The sequence below is a fragment of the Triturus cristatus genome, chromosome 11, assembly GCF_964204655.1.
Source record: "Triturus cristatus chromosome 11, aTriCri1.1, whole genome shotgun sequence".
In the NCBI taxonomy this organism is placed as follows: domain Eukaryota; kingdom Metazoa; phylum Chordata; class Amphibia; order Caudata; family Salamandridae; genus Triturus; species Triturus cristatus.
Window position 1 is genome coordinate 772,522,061 of NC_140594.1, and position 23,438 is coordinate 772,545,498.

The window sequence follows — 23,438 nt, forward strand, 5'->3', positions numbered from 1 at the left end:
GCCAAAGATGAGGTGTGGCCAAACAAAATAAAGAGACTGAGATATCGTCTGACACGTGTAAATTCGCCAAGAGCTGAACAGGTGAATGAAGTAACGAGTCAGGAAAAATCGAAAGAAGAAGAACAGACAGTAGTCAAAGAAAACAAACGAACAAGAAAACCTAATCACAAGTATTAATCACCGGAATGGACATATGTGGCCCTGCCTGAATTGAAGGAAGAGGCGGATAGCCAAGGAAATCCAGAGGTGGTTGTAACGGAAGTGGTTGAGGAAGACGAAGAATCGGAAATCCTGAGAGTTATCTTGTCCGATATTGGAGAAGAAGCGGATATTCAGGACAACCTGTATGTTGAAAACAAAGGGAAAGTGAACGATGATGAGATGCCAAACTGAATGAGACAAGAAAATTACTGATGGAAAAACAATAAAATACTGAGAAAGACAAAAAACTGGTACAACGACGTAGGTGCTTAGAAGCCTTGGGTTAGAAACTAGTTGTGAAGTAGAAGAGGCTAAGTCAAAAGACACGGCTCATTTTAGAAAGATGGCAAACATAGAAAGTAGCAAAAGTAGATGTACCTTCCTTAGAAGATGGTGCAAGATGTGTTGTTGTTGTACAGGATTATTAATGCTTCTTTGGAGTGTTCTCGCTCTACTAATTTCATTTAAAGTTACTGTGGATACATTAGAAGGACATAGTGATAACATAACTAATATAGGGAAAGTTCAAAAGGTAGTTCCAGCTAGAATAGATAAAAACTATTTACATAAAGATAGGTCAATACAGATTTTTCTAACAATGTGTTTTCAAAATTGTTGTATGAATATGTAAAAACAATGGACGTAAGGGATTGCTGCGTATGTATGCAATTACCTGCATCTGTATCAGAAGGAGTGACTTATCATCACCTTCCTGTAACATATGGAATAACATGTAGTGTAATAGCTAGTTTATTTTATCAAACAGGTACATTAGAGTATTATTTTTCAGATGTAGATACTATATTTTCACAAGTACCAGCAATTAACAAACTAAACAAGGTAAAACCTGCAAAGGTATTAGGTGAATTTTTCTTAGAGACAAATGAACTAACCTTAGAATATATATTTAGAAATAACTTGACTTGCAGTTTAAAGAAAGACATTTTTGGATATGGTTGAAGAAAGGAGATTGAAAATGTAAAGAAAGGTTTCAGAAGGGAAAGCGGAGAAAACGGTTTGGGATGTAGAAACGGAGAAACATTTAAGAGGAGAAACAAGTCCAACTATGACTTTAGATTGGCCTCAGAAAGAGAAATTGTGTATAAGAAGGAATCAGACGGCGTATGACAATTATTTTCTTGGGAATAGTGAGTGCCATGATACATACCGAATCATGGGAGGATGGGGATTCAAAGGTGGAAGAGATCCAGTCTTTCCAGGACTGTATTTTATCTGTGGGAATAGGGCATATTATCGTTTGCCAGACCATTGGTATGGCACATGTTATGTTGGCCTGGTTTTTCCAAAGATATTTCACATGGATAGAGGAGAAGATGGTGTACATAGTTTAGGTAGTTATTTAGCATGTAGTAAGAGAGAATCTTGGACTGAAATTGTGGGTGACATTTTTGGAGCACTGATACCCGCAGTGGGAATATCTCTGAATGCATACAAAATGAGAACACTTTCAACAGTAGTGGATCGCTTGTCAACAAGCACTGCTGGAGGATTCTTTTTGGTAAATACTGAAATGGTTGCCATGCGTGCTATGGTAATGCAAAATCGACTTGCCCTTGATATTTTATTGGCAAAAGAGGGTTGAGTCTGTGGAATGCTGAACGTTCAACATTGTTGTACTTACATTCCTGACAAAAGTAAAGATTTGAAAAATTATATTAAAAACATTACAGAATTGCATAACGAAATTGTACCACTGGAGGTTGAAGGTGTTTGGGAGAAGATTGGTAAGAAAATATCAGCTGTTAAAGACATAGGCGCCGATTACGATCCTGTAAAAACCGGGTACGAACCGTCGGACGGAGCATATTCTCCGTCCGACGCATACCCGGTCGTCAAAATCTACCAACATGGAATTACGATTCGCACGGAAACACCATTTCCGTACGAATCGTACAAAACCCCGACCGACGAAAATAAACATACAACTGCGATCCGGGAAAGCGCCGACCTGACGTCGGGATGCTCGCAGCCTGCCATTCACGAACCAGGAATTACGATTCGCACCGATGTCATCCCGCACGGTGAATATTTTCCGGCTGCCAAAAACTGCCGGGAAATCAGGACGACGCGAACAAGGAGTACCAGTACGCGACGGACAGACAGGATGACGCGAACAAGGAGTACCCGTACGCGACGGACAGACATGGACCCGAACCTACGTGTCATCCCGGCCCTCATAGCAGTCGACCTCCTCTACAGGTTCCGACGCAGACGCCGCAGAAGGTCAGAACAACAAAGGGAGGGGGGAAAGGGGGGGGTGGCAGGACCAGGGGCAGGCCACAAAACCCCCACCATAGTCACACAGCACACATGCCCTGGACATACCTGACCCTCAGGCCCTGGTCACTACGAGGGGGTGGGGGCGTGTCCAGCCAAGCCAGCGACCGCCACAACGGAAGTTCTTGACGACGCGAACCGGCAACACAACCAGACAGGTACGTCCCGTACCCACGCCTCAAGAGCGTGGGTACGAGTCGTACCACGCCCACACCTACGTCACCCCAACAATGGCGGGACGGCTCGTACCCACATGGCAAAGGCCTGGGTATGGGCCGCACAAGCATCACATAGCGTGGGGACGGATATGTATGGACCGTACCCCCACCCCGTATGCATGGAGTGTACCCCCGAACCCAACAGTGTAAGTACAACACGTACCCCCACCCGCGTATGCAAGGAGCGTACCCCCCACCCCAACAGTGTAAGTACGACCCGTACCCCCACCCGCGTTTGTATGGAGCGAACCCCCACCCCAACAGTGTAAGTACGACCCGTACCCTCACCCGCGTTCATATGGAGCGAACCCCCACCCCAACAGTGTATGTACGACCCGTACCCTCACACGCGTACGTATGGAGCATACCCCCCCACCCCAACAGTGTAAGTATGACACGTACCCCCACCCGCGTATGCAAGGAGCGTACCCCCCACCCCAACAGTGTAAGTACAACCCGTACCCCCACCCCGTATGCATGGAGCGTACCCCCAACCCCAACAGTGTAAGTACGACACGTACCCCCACCCGCGTATGCAAGGAGCGTACCCCCCACCCCAACAGTGTAAGTACGACCCGTACCCCCACCCGCGTTCGTATGGAGCGAACCCCCACCCCAACAGTGTAAGTACGACCCGTACCCTCACCCGCGTTCGTATGGAGCGAACCCCCACCCCAACAGTGTATGTACGACCCGCACCCTCACATGCGTACGTATGGAGCGTACCCCCCACCCCAACAGTGTAAGTACGACACGTAGCCCCACCCGCGTATGCAAGGAGCGTACCCCCACCCCAACAGTGTAAGTACGACCCGTACCCCCACCCGCGTACGTATGGAGCGTACCCCCACCCCAACAGTGTAAGTGTGACCCGTACCCTCACCCGCGGATGTATGGAGCGAACCCCCACCCCAACAGTGTAAGTACGACCCGTACCCCCACCCGCGTACGTATGGAGCGTACCCCCACCCCAACAGTGTAAGTACGACCCGTACCCTCACCCGCGGACGTATGGAGCGAACCCCCACCCCAACAGTGTAAATACGACCCGTACCCTCACCCGCGTTCGTATGGAGCGAACCCCCACCCCAACAGTGTATGTACGACCCGTACCCTCACACGCGTACGTATGGAGCGTACCCCCCACCCCAACAGTGTAAGTACGACACGTACCCCCACCCGCGTATGCAAGGAGCGTACCCCCCACCCCAACAGTGTAAGTACGACCCGTACCCCCACCCGCATACATATGGAGCATACCCCCACCCCAACAGTGTAAGTACGACCCGTACCCTCACCCGCAGACGTATGGAGCGAACCCCCACCCCAACAGTGTAAGTACGACATGTACCCCCACCCGCGTATGCAAGGAGCTTACCCCCATGCCAACAGTGTAAGTACGACACGTCCCCCCACCCGTATGCATTGAGCTTTCCCCCCCACCCCAACAGTGTAAGTACGACCCGTACCCCCATGGAGCGAACCCACACACGTGTATGGACAAAGCGTACATATTGTTAAATAGGAGGGGTGTGTGCAGAGTCATCCCAGCAGTGCCCAGACATAGGAGGGGTGGGTGCCTATCACTCCCAGCAGTGCCCAGAGACAGGAGGGGTGTGTGCAGAGTCCTCCCAGCAGTGCCCAGACACAGGTGGGGTGTGTGCAGAGTCCTCCCAGCAGAGCCCAGAGACAGGAGGGGTGGGTGCAGAGTCCTCCCAGCAGTGCCCAGACACAGGAGGGGTGTGTGCAGAGTCCTCCCAGCAGTGCCCAGAGACAGGAGGGGTGTGTGCAGAGTCCTCCCAGCAGTGCCCAGAGACAGGAGGGGTGTGTGCAGAGTCCTCCCAGCAGTGCCCAGACACAGGAGGGGTGTGTGCAGAGTCCTCCCAGCAGTGCCCAGACACGGGAGGGGTGTGTGCAGAGTCCTCCCAGCAGTGCCCAGACACGGGAGGGGTGTGTGCAGAGTCCTCCCAGCAGTGCCCAGACACAGGAGGGGTGTGTGCAGAGTCCTCCCAGCAGTGCCCAGAGACAGGAGGGGTGTGTGCAGAGTCCTCCCAGCAGTGCCCAGACACAGGAGGGGTGTGTGCAGAGTCCTCCCAGCAGATCCCAGACACGGGAGGGGTGTGTGCAGAGTCCTCCCAGCAGAGCCCAGAGACAGGAGGGGTGTGTGCCTAACACTCACAGCAGTGCCCATGAAACGCAAAGGGTGGAGTAGCCACAGATACCATGCCCACAAATGTCAGTCAGGTGCACAAAGACCCTGCAGTATATGTACCACATGTGTGCGAGGCTGGGAGTATACGCATGCATAGCGCAGAAAAGAAAACATGTCCACATGAAGTCATGTCAATAGTCCACACACACAAGTACTATGACTACCAAGGATGCCACGAATGATGCAGGTGGAGACATCGCTCTGCATGCATGTGCAAAGTTGAAGGAGTCCGTCACACACCCAGCTGATGTAGACACAGCTCAGCACCACATATTGGGAACACCCTGCAGGGAAGATGTCAGGGTACACAGAGGAAGGAATACACCCTGGTACAATTCCACCATGCAGCAACTGCGTACATGGACAGAGAAGCCTAGCTAACACCGTGTGATGGCACACAGATACCAGGGTCCCCCCTATGACCAGCACACTACTACATTTCCCACACACCCAACACATTATCACCACCCAAATTCATGTAGCAGCCCCACCAACAGAAATATCAGTAAAGCAGTAGTGTTCAAAGGAAACAAAAATGGCTTTAATCAGCATTATCTAAAATTGTTTGTTCGTAGAAAGTTCAATATTTACAAAGCCCATAGGGCAGTCCAGAAGTCACAGCTGGATGGGGGACACAGTGGGATGCGTGTCCCCTAGCTTGCCTGCACAGTTACAAGCCGTCGTCTTCCACAGGGGTGAGGGCATCATGTGGGGGGGAAGGAACAGGCACCGCAGGGACAGGAGGGCGAAGGGTAGGCGACGTGGGTGCAGGGATGGAGGACTCCACCACAGGGGGTGGGGCAGGGCCAAATGTGGATTCTAGGAGCACGCTGCACACCTCGGCAAGGTCCTCCAGGGACTCCCCTGCACCCGAAGGAACCACAGGCCCCAAGGAGGGTGGGGGGTCAGAGGGATGGGTCGCAGCGCCACTGGGGGAGGGTGTGGACAGGGGGGGGGACTCAAACACCCTGACCGTGGACTTCCTTGACCGCTTGCGGGGTGGTGTCAATGTGGGGCTCAGGGACAGAGCGGCCATGAACGAGTCTTTGGGGGAGATGTGGCCAGGAGAGCTGAGGGGAGGGGATTTGGAGGGAGTGGATTGGGTGGAATGCGGACTCCGTGCGTGTCACACGTTTGCCCCCCGACCCAGTGGGTGTGCCTACTTCACCCTGTGTGTGCGTGTCAGGAGGTGTGCGGCGGACCTTCCCTGCTGGTGTGGTGCCTGTGTCTGTTGTGGTGGGTGCATGCCGACGTCTGGGTGTATGTGGGACAGGCATGGGAGTGGGAAGTGTGGAAGGGGCAGGGGTAGGGGGTGGGACGTAGCGCTGCAGGAGACCCACTGCTGCAGTCAGTGTGGAGTCTATGGACCCCAGCAAGTTGCGTTGGTCAGCCTGCGATGAATGAATGCCCTCCAAGTATGCCTCCATGTTGTTGAGGACCTGGCTGTGGGCATGGAGGACATTAAGGATCGCAGTCTGACCAACCTGCAACTGCCGCTGGATGTCCACAGACTCGGCATTGGCGGCAGCAGTGGAGACAGGGGCAGGGGGTGCGGTGCCTGGCAGGAAGGAGACATGCGGTGACTGGGCACGCTGGGAAGGGACACGAGCACGTGGGAGGCGGCTGATGCCAATGGAGGAGGCGGTGCGAGATGTAGGGCTGCTGTCAGATGGTGGTGCAGCCACCGCCCACTCGGAGAGATCATCCTCGGACCCGTCAGCTTCATACTCTGTTGTGCCAGTCGACAGGTCCCCGGGTTCACTCTCCTCCGCCTCAGGCCCACTCGATGTGCCAGCCCCGATGTCACCGCTGGCACTGGTGCTCGGTCCCTCTGCGCCGTCTGTGTCCATGTCTCCCTCCGTGTCCCCCGACGATGCTGTGGGCAGGGTGAAGAGACAGAAATTAATCATACACCTGTATACATATGTCACATGAGTCCAATCTACTTAGGTTACAGTGCATAGCCTGAAACAAAAGAAGAGTTACAACTACTAAACAAGGTACATATGTAGGGCATGCAAGACACAGTTGTTTGACCCACCATGGCACCGAAAAACTATGGAGAGCATGACACAATAGCAAATGAGATGACATGGAATTTTGACTGAGGAGCAAGGTCCTGGGGACAATCCAGCACTGCATCTGCACCACACAGCGTGGCAGGAAATAGGGATGAGCAGGGACCATAGCCAGGAACTAGAGGCACATGCAGCATAGGTAATACTGATAACATGCCCACCCTGACTGGCATACTGCACCTTGAGTGTATGTCCAGGCAAACATCACACACTGGCCAGTCCTAGCAAGGAGATTTCAGGTCTTGACATGTCGGCCATGCCCGCACCACCCACCCCCTACATGAGACAAATCTGTGGAGACACAGGAAGCACCTACATCTCTTAGTCTGGGTGAAATACACATGGGATGCAAAAATTCTATATTGCACACAAAATACCCAAGGTGCGCCTGTCCAAATAATCATGTACAAATGGGCATCATGAGATGATTGTAACAAGACACACAGGCAATGGCCACCGTGAGTATGTACTGGGAAAATCAGGTCAGGCTGGACAGTGGACACTTGTACTACATTTCACGTCAATATACATGGTGCCAGGGGACAATGGCACAGAGCAAAACCTATGCTGTAGACACAGAGATTGTCGACATTTTCGGATTGCACACATGAGACCTAGGTAAATATGCCCCTGGGGACAGTAGTGGCCACACAACTCCATGCTCCTGAATGGGAATGACTGCAACACAAGCAAACATCCCTGCACTATGCGTACCGCACATTCATGCACATCATGTCACAGGCCACCACATAGGACATGCGTGCTGGAAGGCCTCGCACTTGAGAGATTAACTCCCATGTCTGGACTCAGCATTAGTGCCAACTGACATGGAACCCACAAGTCCAGAACGGGACAGGGCACAGGCAAGGTCCCAATACCTGTTACACACCACCCCCACACATGATGCTGCAGGCATAGTACACTTTGAGAAGGTGCCAGGCTACATAACCTTGTGACGGAGTGACTACACACAGACCAGGGAACACATTGCAAGGAGGGGAAGGGAGGCAGGAGAGCACTGCAACACTGTGGGTAACAGGATCTGCACAGCACCATAAAACCCTGGCAGTGTATCCATGGAACAGTGCACGTACAAATGCTGGTGAAACACAACAAACACACATGTACCTACCCCCTTCCTGCTGCTGCATCTCCTGTAGGCGCCTGTCCAAGTCTGGAAAGACCACCGCCAGCACACGCTTGTGGATGTGGGAGAGACGGCGGCGCCCGCGGTTCTTATGGCTCTCAGGTGAGTCCCCCAGCAGGACCCGTGCGATCCTCCGCGTCCAGCACCGGATATCCTGCCAGCGTTTCCTCACCTGGGACAGGCGCCGCCTCCGACCATCCGCACTCCTCACGGCGCTGACGGCGGTCAGCCATATCTGCTCCTTGGCAGAGGCGTCTACCTGTGAGGATGAACAAGTGACACTACATCAATACACCTGGCACATGTCACAGAGACACATATTAGAACACATTTGCTGTTTACAACAAGGCATAGTATGCATCCAACGCATTGCACCTTTGGCATAGGGACATGATCCTCTGGGGAAGGCAAAAAGCAGTACGTGCTATTGAAAGGACACAGGTGGAATGAGGGCAACTACACAATCAATGATCCAGGCTCACACTGTGCATCTCACCCACCCCTCCTGTCTCTGGCCTCTGCTGGGAGGACTCTGCACACACCCCTCCTGTCTCTGGGCACTGCTGGGAGTGATAGGCACCCACCCCTCCTGTCTCTGGGCACTGCTGGGAGTGATAGGCACCCACCCCTCCTGTCTCTGGGCACTGCTGGGAGTGATAGCCACCCACCCCTCCTGTCTCTGGGCACTGCTGGGAGTGATAGGCACCCACCCCTCCTGTCTCTGGGCACTGCTGGGAGTGATAGGCACCCACCCCTCCTGTCTCTGGGCACTGCTGGGAGACATCAGGCATTCCCCCCCTGGGACCCCCCCTACAGTACATAGCATGTGTGCCACACCTAGACACAATGGCAGAAGTCACAGTCACAAAAAAAGGGACACAGTCTGTGCCAGTGGACACTGCACTTACCTGATAACCTGGTCGCCCATACAGCATGGGGTACTGTGGGAGGATCACATCCACCAAAGCCATGTTCTCCTCCAGGGTGAATGGCTGTGACCTCTCCACAGCCCTTGACATGGTTCCAGGGAATCAGTAGCAGCAGCTGGGTCGTGGAATTCAGAGTTGTGCAGGCAAGTGCTCCCTCATGGGACCTGGCTGCCTTATATCTGCCTTGCTGGCCCATTTCATGCACAGGAGTGCAGAGTGATTGGTCACTCACATTTGCATCCTATGTTTCCTCCAATCCCTTCAAATCTAGCAGTCAGTGGGTTCTTATTCAGTTTTTTTCGTCAGCATGATGTCAACCCCACAAACACATTGCAACAAAGTAGATTAATTCCAACTGACTTCTGCTGTGCACCTTCCAGAACAAATTCAAACTTAAAACTTGGTCTCCATGACAACCAGCATGCATGTAGGCCTTAATACTTGTGCCCCATGTGTCCCCTATGTAATTTGGAGCTTCACACACAGGTACGGTGCGTTCCGGGGCCCTAGGGCACCCCAAATGCATAGCAACGGCCCGTACACACGCCTGTACGCTCCCTATCACTATGGGTGTCCAAGCGGATGCGTAATCGTAGTGGTACGGCCCGTACACACGCCTGTACGCTCCCTATCACTATGGGTGTCCAAGCGTATGCGTAATCGTAGTGGTACGGACCGTACACACGCCTGTACGCTCAGTACCACTACGAGTACGCATACGCTTGGACACCCATAGTGATAGGGAGCGTACAGGCGTGTGTACGGTCCGTACCACTACGAGTACGCATACGCTTGGACACCCATAGTGATAGGGAGCGTACAGGCGTGTGTATGGGCCGTACCACTACGAGTACGCATACGCTTGGACACCCATAGTGATAGGGAGCGTACAGGCGTGTGTACGGGCCGTACCACTACGAGTACGCATACGCTTGGACACCCATAGTGATAGGGAGCGTACAGGCGTGTGTACGGTCCGTACCACTACGAGTACGCATACGCTTGGACACCCATAGTGATAGGGAGCTTACAGGCGTGTGTACGGGCCGTACCACTACGAGTACGCATACGTTTGGACACCCATAGTGATAGGGAGCGTACAGGCGTGTGTACGGTCCGTACCACTACGAGTACGCATACGCTTGGACACCCATAGTGATAGGGAGCGTACAGGCGTGTGTACGGGCCGTATCACTACGAGTACGCATACGCTTGGACACCCATAGTGATAGGGAGCGTACAGGCGTGTGTACGGTCCGTACCACTACGAGTACGCATACGCTTGGACACCCATAGTGATAGGGAGCGTACAGGCGTGTGTACGGGCCGTACCACTACGAGTACGCATACGCTTGGACACCCATAGTGATAGGGAGCGTACAGGCGTGTGTACGGGCCGTACCACTACGAATACGCATACGCTTGGACACCCATAGTGATAGGGAGCGTACAGGCGTGTGTACGGTCCGTACCACTACGAGTACGCATACGCTTGGACACCCATAGTGATAGGGAGCGTACAGGCGTGTGTACGGGCCGTACCACTACGAGTACGCATACGCTTGGACACCCATAGTGATAGGGAGCGTACAGGCGTGTGTACGGTCCGTACCACTACGAGTACGCATACGCTTGGACACCCATAGTGATAGGGAGCGTACAGGCGTGTGTACGGGCCGTACCACTACGAGTACGCATACGCTTGGACACCCATAGTGATAGGGAGCGTACAGGCGCGTGTACGGGCCGTACCACTACGAGTACGCATACGCTTGGACACCCATAGTGATAGGGAGCGTACAGGCGTGTGTACGGGCCGTACCACTACGAGTACGCATACGCTTGGACACCCATAGTGATAGGGAGCGTACAGGCGTGTGTACGGTCCGTATCACTACGAGTACGCATACGCTTGGACACCCATAGTGATAGGGAGCGTACAGGCGTGTGTACGGGCCGTACCACTACGAGTACGCATACGCTTGGACACCCATAGTGATAGGGAGCGTACAGGCGTGTGTACGGTCCGAACCACTACGAGTACGCATACGCTTGGACACCCATAGTGATAGGGAGCGTACAGGCGTGTGTACGGGCCGTACCACTACGAGTACGCATACGCGAGGACACCCATAGTGATAGGGAGCGTACAGGCGTGTGTACGGGCCGTACCACTACGAGTGTTCTTGCGTATGCGTACTCGTAGTGGTACGGACTGTACACACGCCTGTACGCTCACTATCACTACGAGTACGCATACGGCAGCACTCCCATAGTGATACGGGAAGGTACACAGGCCCTCTTAGCAGAAGTACGGTGTTTTTCACACATCACAGTGGTGACAGGCAGCACACAGGAAGGGATAGGGCTGACATACTTGTCCATGGATGGACATCAAGGCATTGTCTGGGCAGTACTACATGTGTGGGGCACAGGTGTGAAAGGGTGTGATGTGGCACAATACTCCTGAGTGGAGAAGGCACCAAATGTATGATGAGATGTGTACATATGTAATGTGTGACGGTGCAATGTGTGCCAGGCATGCCCTTGACTCCTTTGACATGTGTGCATGTCGTACTGCACACTTGGCATGAGCGTCACTGGCATGGCACGGACACCAACTCACGGAAGTGTCCCCTGAGGCCCGGTACAGGGGTTACCACACCTGACATGTCACTACCCACGGTGCACGATGTGACTATGTCATGTATGTGTGGGGGGTTCACATTAGGTAGATGTTTGAGCTCCCTCAAAAGCTGCAGCCGTTGCAGCAACCAACATGTGTCTGTGTGTAGATGGCCATGGCACACTGTTACGCACACCAGGCCACATGTGGTATCGGATGTGAGCTGCGTATGCATGCATGGGACATGGAGTAGCGTAACAAGGACATGTCTGCATCCTCTCTATGAATGTGTGGTGAGTCATCACATGTGCACCTTCATGGCAAGGTGTGTGGCCTGTCCTAGTGTAATGTCATGTGACCTGTGGCTCTAGTGTTCCGCTACCAGTCTCTGCAATCGACATCCTACTTCTGCTGATGTGTGGGTGTATGTCACTCCTGTCTTGCATCTGGCTGTTCACTTGCACTGGGACACAGCTAATCCCATGCCATGGCATGTGGAGGTTCTCAATCTGCGTGTGTCGCTGGGTCTTGGTAGGAGTGTCACCTGCCAGCCATACGTGTCCAGGGCATGTGGCACATACCTCACTCCGTATGTCGCATATGTGTATAGACAGATTAACATGTGCTCAGGACAAATTATTTGTTGTTGTGGTGCACTCACTCCTGCTTGTCATTTCCAAATTCCTGCAGGGCGCCGCCTCTTCCCCGAGCAATTCTGGACTTGGCTGCCATGCGGGAGAATGATTGTATCCGGTGCTACTGCTTCCCCCAACGGTTGATTCTGGATTTGACGGCGAGACTGGCACCACACCTGCAACCGCTGCACAGGTATCCTACGGCACTGACACCCAAGCTGAAGGTAATGGCAGCCCTACATTTTCTAGCCACGGGTACCTTTCAAAATACCATAGTTCATGTTGGTGGCATGTCCCAGAGCATGTTCTGCCGTGTGCTGCATGATTTCTTAGAGGCCATGTTGATTCACCTGGATGAGTTTATCCATTTCCCAACCCCAGAAATGTTGACTGTGGTCAAGCGTGGATTCTATGCCCTGGGAGGGATGCCCCATGTCATTGGGTCCATAGATGGGACACATGTAGCTTTGGTACCACCACACGCACAGGAGGTAGCGTTCCGCAATCGCAAGCACTACCACTCCATCAATGCCCTTGTGGTGTGTCTGTCCAACATGGTGATTTCACATGTCTGTGATCGTTTCCTAGGATCAGCACACGATGCCTACATCATGAGGCGTAGCAGGATGCCTGAAATGATGACGCAGCTGCGCAACGAACGAGCATGTGTTGTTGGTGGGTACACTCTGTCTGTCCTGTATTTTGCGTAGACTTCCAGCACGACCGCTTCTCCTGTTCTAACGATGTCCATGTGCTTCCCATGTAGGGGACGCTGGCTATCCCAACATGCCATGGCTGATCACACCTCTCCGCAACCCCATCACGCCGGCCCAGCTCCGCTACAACACCGCCCATGGCCGGACAAGGCGAGTGATAGAGAGGACGTTTGTCCTGCTGAAGAGCCGATTCAGGTGCCTACACAAGACCGGCGGCGCACTCCCATATGCCCCGGCGAAGGTCTGCAAGATCTTCATGGTCTGCTGCATGCTGCACAACATGGCAGTTGAGAAAGCTGTGCCACTCATCCTGGATCAAGATGACGAGGACCATCCACCCGTGGAGGACGAAGGGCTTGGCAATGGGGCTAGTGATGTGGAGGATGTGGAGCCGCAAGAGGACATCCGGACTCGGCTCATACGCGACTTCTTTGCTTAGTGGTGAGTACCAGTGTCTGAGTGTGCACGCATTGGTCCCCGTGTGGCATGTGTTGTGATGTGTGTCTCCACCTGCATGTATGGCACGTGAGTCAGAGGTGTGTGTGGGTGTGTCACTGGAGTGATGGTGCCAGTGATGGTTGTATTTCCCCAGTCATAATTGTGACCTAGCATGTTATCATCCATACATGTGTCGAGTACATGCACATGCAAGTGGCTGTGCTTTTTGTGGCTGACTTCTTGTGTGTCTCTCTTCCCCAGGTACTTGCGCATGCCGTCTGCTGCTTGCATTGTTGTGGCACTGCTATTCCTCATGGACACGTCATCGTGTGCTGACTCAGCGTTACAGGCACGGACAAGTTTGGAAGTCTCCTTAGGGTAAGGGATGCATCAGGGGTGTATTGGGTGTGGCAGTTGTTCACGATGTATGCACACTGCCCCTGTCGATGTTTGGTTCCTCTGCAGACATGTCGCATCACCATGGTGCACATTACATGCAGCTGGGTACACCTGAATAGATGGTCAGACTTGTTGCCAGTCATCAGTGATGGGATAGTGGATTTTGATGATGGCATCAATGTGTGTAACACTGCCCTCGGACACATACGGTTTGCATTGGCTTGACATGCTGTGGGACTTCCACATCAGCTGATCAATGGTGTATGGCAGGCTCTCCGTGAGCAGCTGTGGGTGTTTAGCTGTTAGCCGACGCTTGTGTGCCAGTTCCATGGCTATCACACATTTGTGCTGCAGAAGGGGGGGGGCCAGTGTTGGACCCACATGTTACTCCACATGAAGTGTTCATGTGTACTTCAAGTTGCCTCTGCAATCCCGAAAACATGACTAATAAAGGTGTCCCTAGGCCTCCAAGGTGCCTCTTCTCAGTCAATGCTGGTGTGTTGCCACGGTGCATCCTGCATGTCTGGCATGGTTTTCCCTGCTAGTGGCTATGTGTCTATGTGTCGAGTAGCAACATGCAAGCTGTGTGTGTGGGATGTGACTGTGTGTTGTGCATGATGTCCATGACTGTGTGGGTATTGTGACATGTGCCATCCCCATGCATCCAACGTTGGCCAGGCCCCCATTATGTGCATCCACCGGACTCAAGCTTGCAGGACATGGTTCTGCCACCTGTCTACACATACCTGGGTGCCCCCCAGGACACTGGACATGATCCCTGACCTCTGCGCATGACTGTTGCTGTACTCAATATGTCTGTCAGCACGGTTGTGCGGCCACCCCCTCAGCTGGTTGGGCCCATCACGGGTGTGTATGGTGCTCCATGTCTGTCTTGCCAAATACACTGTGACCCGTGTGTCCTGTGCCAGACTCATGCCCCAGGGTGTGGATGGTTGAAGTCAAAAGAGAACTCAGGCATGGTTAGACTTTACAAGAACAATACAAAACAACTGGTCATAGGGTCTGAGGGAATTTTACAGACCTGCGCAGACAAATCCCCAAATCACTTGAATCAACACACCAAAAAGAGTCTGCGGGTCTAAGCCAAACATTCAAAAGGAAAAAAGTGACAGGTCAGCACATTCAAAAATGAAAAGAGTCCTCATGAAGAGGGCCAAGTCCCATCACCCACCGAAGTGGCATGCTTCATCATCTGGGACCTCCCATAACTACACCTGGTGTAGTTATAGAGCTGCTACTCCTTTGTTTACTGTAATAAGGAGGAGCTCCGGGATGTTTTGATTCCTATAATTGGGAGGGTAGATAAACTCAGACTGAAAAAGCTGTCATAAATGTGGTGAATCTAAATGCAGTGTGTAGAAGAAAGTGGTTTAAAATTGATCATCATTGGAAAATAAATTTTATTCTGTATCCAATGACACCAAACTAAAAACAGCAGAAATTGTAAGGGGAGCGTGTCCACAAACGTTATAGGGCCACGCCCTCGTGGGTCAACATGTTTCAGCCAACCTGTGTCTACCCAATGACTATGGCTTTCGTCAGGACCAAAAGGTAACACTACTGCAAGATCGTGAGTAACCAAAGAGTGAGATAAAAGGAACGATACAACCTACAGAAGTACCTACTTATCCGTGGATATGTGGCACCGTAGTGATGTGACTTAATCACCTGAAGGTAAAACAGAAACAATAATACATGAATATGCTGAACAAAACTACTCTTTTTCTTAAAACTAATACAAATGTCTCGTACATAAACATTTGTCAAGCGTGCAGACTGCGTAGTCTCCTTACCCGCAAAAAGTCGGGGATGCACCTACACTCCTGGTTACAACTCAGGGCGTGAGGCAACGCTCTAGAAGACAAAGAGAAAGGGAGAAAAACTAGCTAATGCCAAATACAGCAGAAGACGGTATATTCAACTGTATGTGCACCAAGCTGTATAACTATAAAGACTTAAAAACCCATCTACAGACAAAGATGTATCGACTAACTCCAGAATGGAATAAGCCATGCTGCTACTGGGATGGAAAGCAGATTGACCAATACCGTTTAGCAGGCATGTTCACGACAAAAATGTTGATAAAGTTACACACATCAATCACGGGTGGCTCTAAGCCCCATCTTTATGGTAGAGTCAAGTGCAATTAAAGCATGTCCATGACAAAAATGCTGATAAAGTTACACACATCCATCACGAGTGGCTCTAAGCCCTATCTTAATGGTAGAGTCAAGTGCAAAGCCCAAATAAGTGTGTACTAAGGTGTAGGGAGCTGGCTTACCTGTCCGTCGTTACCCCGGACTTTCTTCCTGGTTGTAACGAGCGTGACGGGGGCCTCGTAAGCCTGCCTTTCAACTGTGTGACGCTCCGGACAGCGAGCCAATCATCGCGTAGAGGCGCGATGACGTGGAACGTGCCCTGAGCGTGCGTGTGTATTCCAAAGGTTCAAGGGAATCGTAGTTTGGGCAATAATCGAGGGCGCTCGTAACCTGAGCGATGTAATGCCTCGAACAAAAAGTATCGCTAAAAGATACCATCTCTGCCCCACATATCCCCGTTCTGAACAACAAAACCCTGAACTACACTTATTATGTTGACTGACCATGGTTGACCAGGATGACCAGATAAATTAGGTTAGGACAAGGGTGCAGAGCGTGCAAAATATAGTTTGAGCTATATGCAGCGCGCTCATAGCCTGAATGGCGTAATACCTCGAACAGAGGTATCCCTAGAAGATGCAATCTCGGCCCCATGCTTCTCCGTTTATGGTAGTACGGCCGGGGGAACAGACTAATCAAGTTTTAACTACGGGTAGACAAGGTTAGGTTAGGACAAGGGTGCAGAGCGTGCAAGATGTAGTTTGAGCTATATGCAGCGCGCTCATAGCCAGAATGGCGTAATGCCTCGGACAGAGGTATTCCTAGAAGATGCAATCTCGGCCCCATGTTTCTCCGTTTATGGTAGTACGACCAGGGGAACAGACTAATCAGGTTTGACTATGGGTAGACAAGGTGAGTGCGTCTTGAGTTTACTGATAATGACCGTCACCAAGCTCTAGTCGTCACGCAAGAGAATACCTTTCTCGCTGTGAAAATGTTGTATACTAGGGATAAAGTCACAAAGGGTGAGGTAGAGATGGGTTAAAAGAATATCCTAGACAACTCTGACTAGAGCGCCACTCGATTAAACTAGAGATGCTTATCAGACTGGTGTGTTGTATCTAGAGACTCGACACAGAACACGACCCAAAGATAATGGGCCCCAGTACCAACAGAATGGGCTCAGACCCTAGAGTATTATAACGAAGTCCAAGGAATTGACTCGTTTAGCCCTGTCGTGTCACTTCTGAGTGTAAAAACCCAGCGTTGCTCCTTTCTGATCAGGAAAGTGGATATATCGGTCATGTGGGGCGGAATGAAAGGTTGTTCTAAAACCGTCCACCTAATGTCATCAGGACTATGCTTGTGTTCCACAAAGTGTCTGGTCATGCGGGTTGCCTGCCTTTGACATCTGATGGTGCTTTTGTGTTCCATTATCCTGAGTTTCACCTTCCTGGTGGTCATGCCCACGTACCTCAAGTTGCAGGGACAAGTGATCAAATAGATAACCCTCTCACTGTTGCAGTTAGTGTGTTTGATCTGCCTCCAGGGTTTGTTGGTCCCTATGTCTACTTCTGTAGTGTGTCTGGTGTTAGGGCAAGCAGCACAGTTGCCACATGCATGATGTCCTTGAACAGGAGGCAAATTCCACAGGGTGTTGGTCTTGATGATCGCTCTGTTCTTAGGGCGCGTGTGTACTAATGTGTCCCGCAGGTTAGTACTCCTCTTGAACGAAAAAAGCGGGGGGCTAAGATGTATCTGTCCCACATTCAAAATGCGCCAGTTTTTTCGTATGATTTTTTGTAGTTGATTAGAATGGGTGCTGAACGTCTGCACACATGTCAATCTGTCCAGGGTGGCCTTGGGTACAGATGGTTCTAATAGGGCATCGCGATTATTATTGCTGGCCCGCTTGTATGATTGTTTTATCAATTTCGCAGGGTACTGCCTAGCCCTTAAATTCTTCGCAAGGACGTTAGCATGCTCTCTGAACTTCTCTGTGTCAGTGCAGTTCCGTCGCAGTCGAAGAAATTGCCCAAACGGTAAACCGGACCTGAGTGATTTGGGGTGGAAACTGTCGTAAGACAAGAGAGAGTTCCTGGCCATGGGCTTGGTATATAGCTCACTCCCTAGTCCGTTGGCTGTTGGGAAGATGAGAAGGTCAAGGAATGGTAGACTCAGTTTGCTTGCTTCCATGGTGAAATTAAGGAAGGAATTCTGTTCATTGAGCCACAGATGAAAGGTCTCTAGAATTTCGGAGTCACCTCGCCATATGACGAAAATATCATCAATATAGCGTTTCCATGTGACTATACAGTCACGGAAAGGGTTATCAGTACACAGGACACATTGTTGTTCGAACAAGTGTACATATAGATTCGCCAGGCTGGGAGCAAAAACACTGCCCATAGATGTACCAGATGTTTGGAGGTACAACTGGTGTTCGAACTGAAAAAAATTTTCAGTCATAGCCAGCCTGGCACACTCCATAATGAATCCCACTGGCGAACTAAACCCAGTACTGTTTTCTTCAAGGAGCCCTCTGATAGCTTCGAGAGTCTCCATCTGAGGGATGCAGGTATACAAGGATTCTACGTCGAAGCTGACGAGAAAATCCGTGTCAGTGTTGAAGTCTAGATCTGGAAGTAGTTGTAAGACTTCCTTCGTATCCTGCAAGTATGTCGGCATTGTTTTAACCAAAGGTCTAAGAAAAACATCTACAAACGTTGAGAGGGGTTCAAGTAAAGAGCCCAACCCGGAGATGATCGGTCTCCCGGGGGGTGGGCGTTGGGTCTTGTGGATTTTGGGCAGAACGTAGAAGTACGGGGTGACCGGATGTTCAGTCACCAAAAATTCTGCTTCTCGTGCCGAAATCCAACCTTCTAGTTTAGCCTCATGGACAAGTTCCGAGATTTCTTTTTTAATGCGCAGTGTGGGATCTTGGTTGAGGATTTTGTAAAATCTCTCATTGCTGAGCTGTCTTAAACACTCTGCCTTGTAGTCAAGAGCATCTAGGATCACAATCGCCCCTCCCTTGTCGGCAGGTTTGATGATAATTGTAGAGTTCCTGGACAGAGAGGACAGAGCCTGCTTCTCTAGGTTAGGTAGATTGTGATACTGATGAGTTGGTTTATTCATCATGGCAGAGGTTTCTTTCGTGACCGCTGTCTCGAAAGCAAGAACATGAGGTGGCAAGGCATGTGTAGGTGGATTGAATGTGGATTTATTTCTGAGGCCACTATCCGTCACACCATCTGCCAGAGTGATGTCTTCGTGGCTCTTGTCATGAAAGAAAAAATGCAATCTTATTTTTCGAAAGAACTTGGCAAGCTCGCATTGGAGAGTGAACGGATCACCCGTGTTGGTCGGGACAAAACCTAAACCTTTGTTGAGGACCTTCTCTTCCATGGCGGTTAAGGTATAAGAACTGAGATTGACCACTAGCTGCTGCTGGGTCCCGCCCCTGCTGGGCCCTTCGCCGAGCTGCGGAGGTGCCGTGGTGATGTTGGTGGAGGTGGGCTCCAATGAACCCTCGTTTGGTTTGGGGTTTGCTGGCCTCTTCTTCGTCCCCTCGAACGTCCCCGGCCCTGGCCTAAAAAAGGCTGGTTGTAGAAGAACTGTGGAGGGGGATTGAAAGGCATCATATTCGGCGGAAAAGGGGGATTGGGATATTGCCATGGTGGAGATTGCCACCATTGTGGTTGTTGATTCCCTCGCCAGTTGCGCCTGGAATTACTGCCTCTACCTCTGTTTCGTGCTGACTCTTGAGTGGTGGAATCAGAGTCGCTAGACCAATCTTCTGATCCAGAAGAAGAGTAGTTAGAGCCAAATCGTCTACCTTTCCTATTGAACTCAGGTGGTACGTAGTTCTCTTGTGTGTAGGGATAGACGCGTTCAAAGGAAAATTTGGCCAAGTCTTTCTTGAATTTTTCTATCTTGGATGACAGTATGCCATCTCGAAAGTCTTTATTAGACTTGTTGTTATCATCGAGATTCTTTTTGTAGATGGAATGGGACAAAGTTGTCTTAATCTGTCCTTCTAGTATTTGGATCTCAATCATGATAGCGTCGGCGATGCGTTTGGCAGTGCTAATGATCAAAATAAGCCAATCGCGAGTGCAACGCCACGCTATCAGGGCCCAATCCTTGAGAAAGACTTTATCCTGCAAGAAGAGGCGGGGTGTGTTGGTAACGATTAGGCCAGTAGGTGCGCAATTCCCCCGCAAATACTCTGTCATAATGGCACCATGAATGCTGGTGCGAGTGTGCGATTTCTTCAAAATGAGAAGTTTCGCCCAGTCGTCACCCGTTGCTACTGCCGGGTTGTCTGTAATTTCTAGGATACTTGGAGTGGTAGTCAATATGAGGCGGGCCATCTCATCATCAAAAGCCAAGCCTGTGAGTTCTGTCATGTTGCTAAAGGGGAGTCAAACAAACACAACTAGTCTGTAAAAAGGCTATAACACACCTATGAGGATGGACAACTAAAGAGAAACACAACAGCACTGCTGGGTGTATGACGTACAGGAAGACCGCAGCCGTAGCTGCACACAATAACAATACAAAACAACTGGTCATAGGGTCTGAGGGAATTTTACAGACCTGCGCAGACAAATCCCCAAATCACTTGAATCAACACACCAAAAAGAGTCTGCGGGTCTAAGCCAAACATTCAAAAGGAAAAAAGTGACAGGTCAGCACATTCAAAAATGAAAAGAGTCCTCATGAAGACGGCCAAGTCCCATCACCCACCGAAGTGGCATGCTTCATCATCTGGGACCTCCCATAACTACACCTGGTGTAGTTATAGAGCTGCTACTCCTTTGTTTACTGTAATAAGGAGGAGCTCCGGGATGTTTTGATTCCTGTAATTGGGAGGGTAGATAAACTAAGACTGAAAAAGCTGTCATAAGTGTGGTGAATCTAAATGCAGTGTGTAGAAGAAAGTGGTTTAAAATTGATCATCATTGGAAAATAAATTTTATTCTGTATCCAATGACACCAAACTAAAAACAGCAGAAATTGTAAGGGGAGCGTGTCCACAAACGTTATAGGGCCACGCCCTCGTGGGTCAACATGTTTCAGCCAACCTGTGTCTACCCAATGACTATGGCTTTCGTCAGGACCAAAAGGTAACACTACTGCAAGATCGTGAGTAACCAAAGAGTGAGATAAAAGGAACGATACAACCTACAGAAGTACCTACTTATCCGTGGATATGTGGCACCGTAGTGATGTGACTTAATCACCTGAAGGTAAAACAGAAACAATAATACATGAATATGCTGAACAAAACTACTCTTTTTCTTAAAACTAATACAAATGTCTCGTACATAAACATTTGTCAAGCGTGCAGACTGCGTAGTCTCCTTACCCGCAAAAAGTCGGGGATGCACCTACACTCCTGGTTACAACTCAGGGCGTGAGGCAACGCTCTAGAAGACAAAGAGAAAGGGAGAAAAACTAGCTAATGCCAAATACAGCAGAAGACGGTATATTCAACTGTATGTGCACCAAGCTGTATAACTATAAAGACTTAAAAACCCATCTACAGACAAAGATGTATCGACTAACTCCAGAATGGAATAAGCCATGCTGCTACTGGGATGGAAAGCAGATTGACCAATACCGTTTAGCAGGCATGTTCACGACAAAAATGTTGATAAAGTTACACACATCAATCACGGGTGGCTCTAAGCCCCATCTTTATGGTAGAGTCAAGTGCAATTAAAGCATGTCCATGACAAAAATGCTGATAAAGTTACACACATCCATCACGAGTGGCTCTAAGCCCTATCTTAATGGTAGAGTCAAGTGCAAAGCCCAAATAAGTGTGTACTAAGGTGTAGGGAGCTGGCTTACCTGTCCGTCGTTACCCCGGACTTTCTTCCTGGTTGTAACGAGCGTGACGGGGGCCTCGTAAGCCTGCCTTTCAACTGTGTGACGCTCCGGACAGCGAGCCAATCATCGCGTAGAGGCGCGATGACGTGGAACGTGCCCTGAGCGTGCGTGTGTATTCCAAAGGTTCAAGGGAATCGTAGTTTGGGCAATAATCGAGGGCGCTCGTAACCTGAGCGATGTAATGCCTCGAACAAAAAGTATCGCTAAAAGATATCATCTCTGCCCCACATATCCCCGTTCTGAACAACAAAACCCTGAACTACACTTATTATGTTGACTGACCATGGTTGACCAGGATGACCAGATAAATTAGGTTAGGACAAGGGTGCAGAGCGTGCAAAATATAGTTTGAGCTATATGCAGCGCGCTCATAGCCTGAATGGCGTAATACCTCGAACAGAGGTATCCCTAGAAGATGCAATCTCGGCCCCATGCTTCTCCGTTTATGGTAGTACGGCCGGGGGAACAGACTAATCAAGTTTTAACTACGGGTAGACAAGGTTAGGTTAGGACAAGGGTGCAGAGCGTGCAAGATGTAGTTTGAGCTATATGCAGCGCGCTCATAGCCAGAATGGCGTAATGCCTCGGACAGAGGTATTCCTAGAAGATGCAATCTCGGCCCCATGTTTCTCCGTTTATGGTAGTACGACCAGGGGAACAGACTAATCAGGTTTGACTATGGGTAGACAAGGTGAGTGCGTCTTGAGTTTACTGATAATGACCGTCACCAAGCTCTAGTCGTCACGCAAGAGAATACCTTTCTCGCTGTGAAAATGTTGTATACTAGGGATAAAGTCACAAAGGGTGAGGTAGAGATGGGTTAAAAGAATATCCTAGACAACTCTGACTAGAGCGCCACTCGATTAAACTAGAGATGCTTATCAGACTGGTGTGTTGTATCTAGAGAGGTGTGTAGACTTTACAAGACACATATAAGGTAATAATGCAACCAGCAGGCATCTTCTCATCATGGTGTGACTTTTTATTTTAGGGGGGGGGGGGGTATGACATGAGGGGCTTTCCGGGTGCTTGGAATCCAAAGTTCAGTAGGGGAGTTGGTGTCCTTGCCATTAGAAATCCTCAGAGTCCATGCCTCAGTCTTTGTCAACATTGGTCAGACAGTGACCAGCAAGGCCATGTGGCAGAGAATGTCTTTTGATGCTGTGCTGCTGTTGGTCCAGTGGGCCAGGTGCCAGGCCAGGTGTCCTGGGAGATGGTGCTGTAGCGCCGACCCTCACGGTCTTTTCCGTGGACGACCCGCCCTCCTGCGGGGACCCTCAGAAGCAGGCCGTGACGACGTCTGGGATGCTCCATCGGATGTTTCCTCCTCCTCCTGATCCCTCCCTGTGGGTGGTGATGTTCTACGCCTTCTGGCACAGGGAGGGTTGGCCATGTTGTCGGCCATCCGACGGAGTGTATCGTGAATTCCCGTGTACGCCGTCACGAGCTCAGCCTGTCCGTCCTCCATCCTCCGTTGGAGTTGCAGTAGACAGGCATGTAGCTCCGCATGTTGCTGGGCC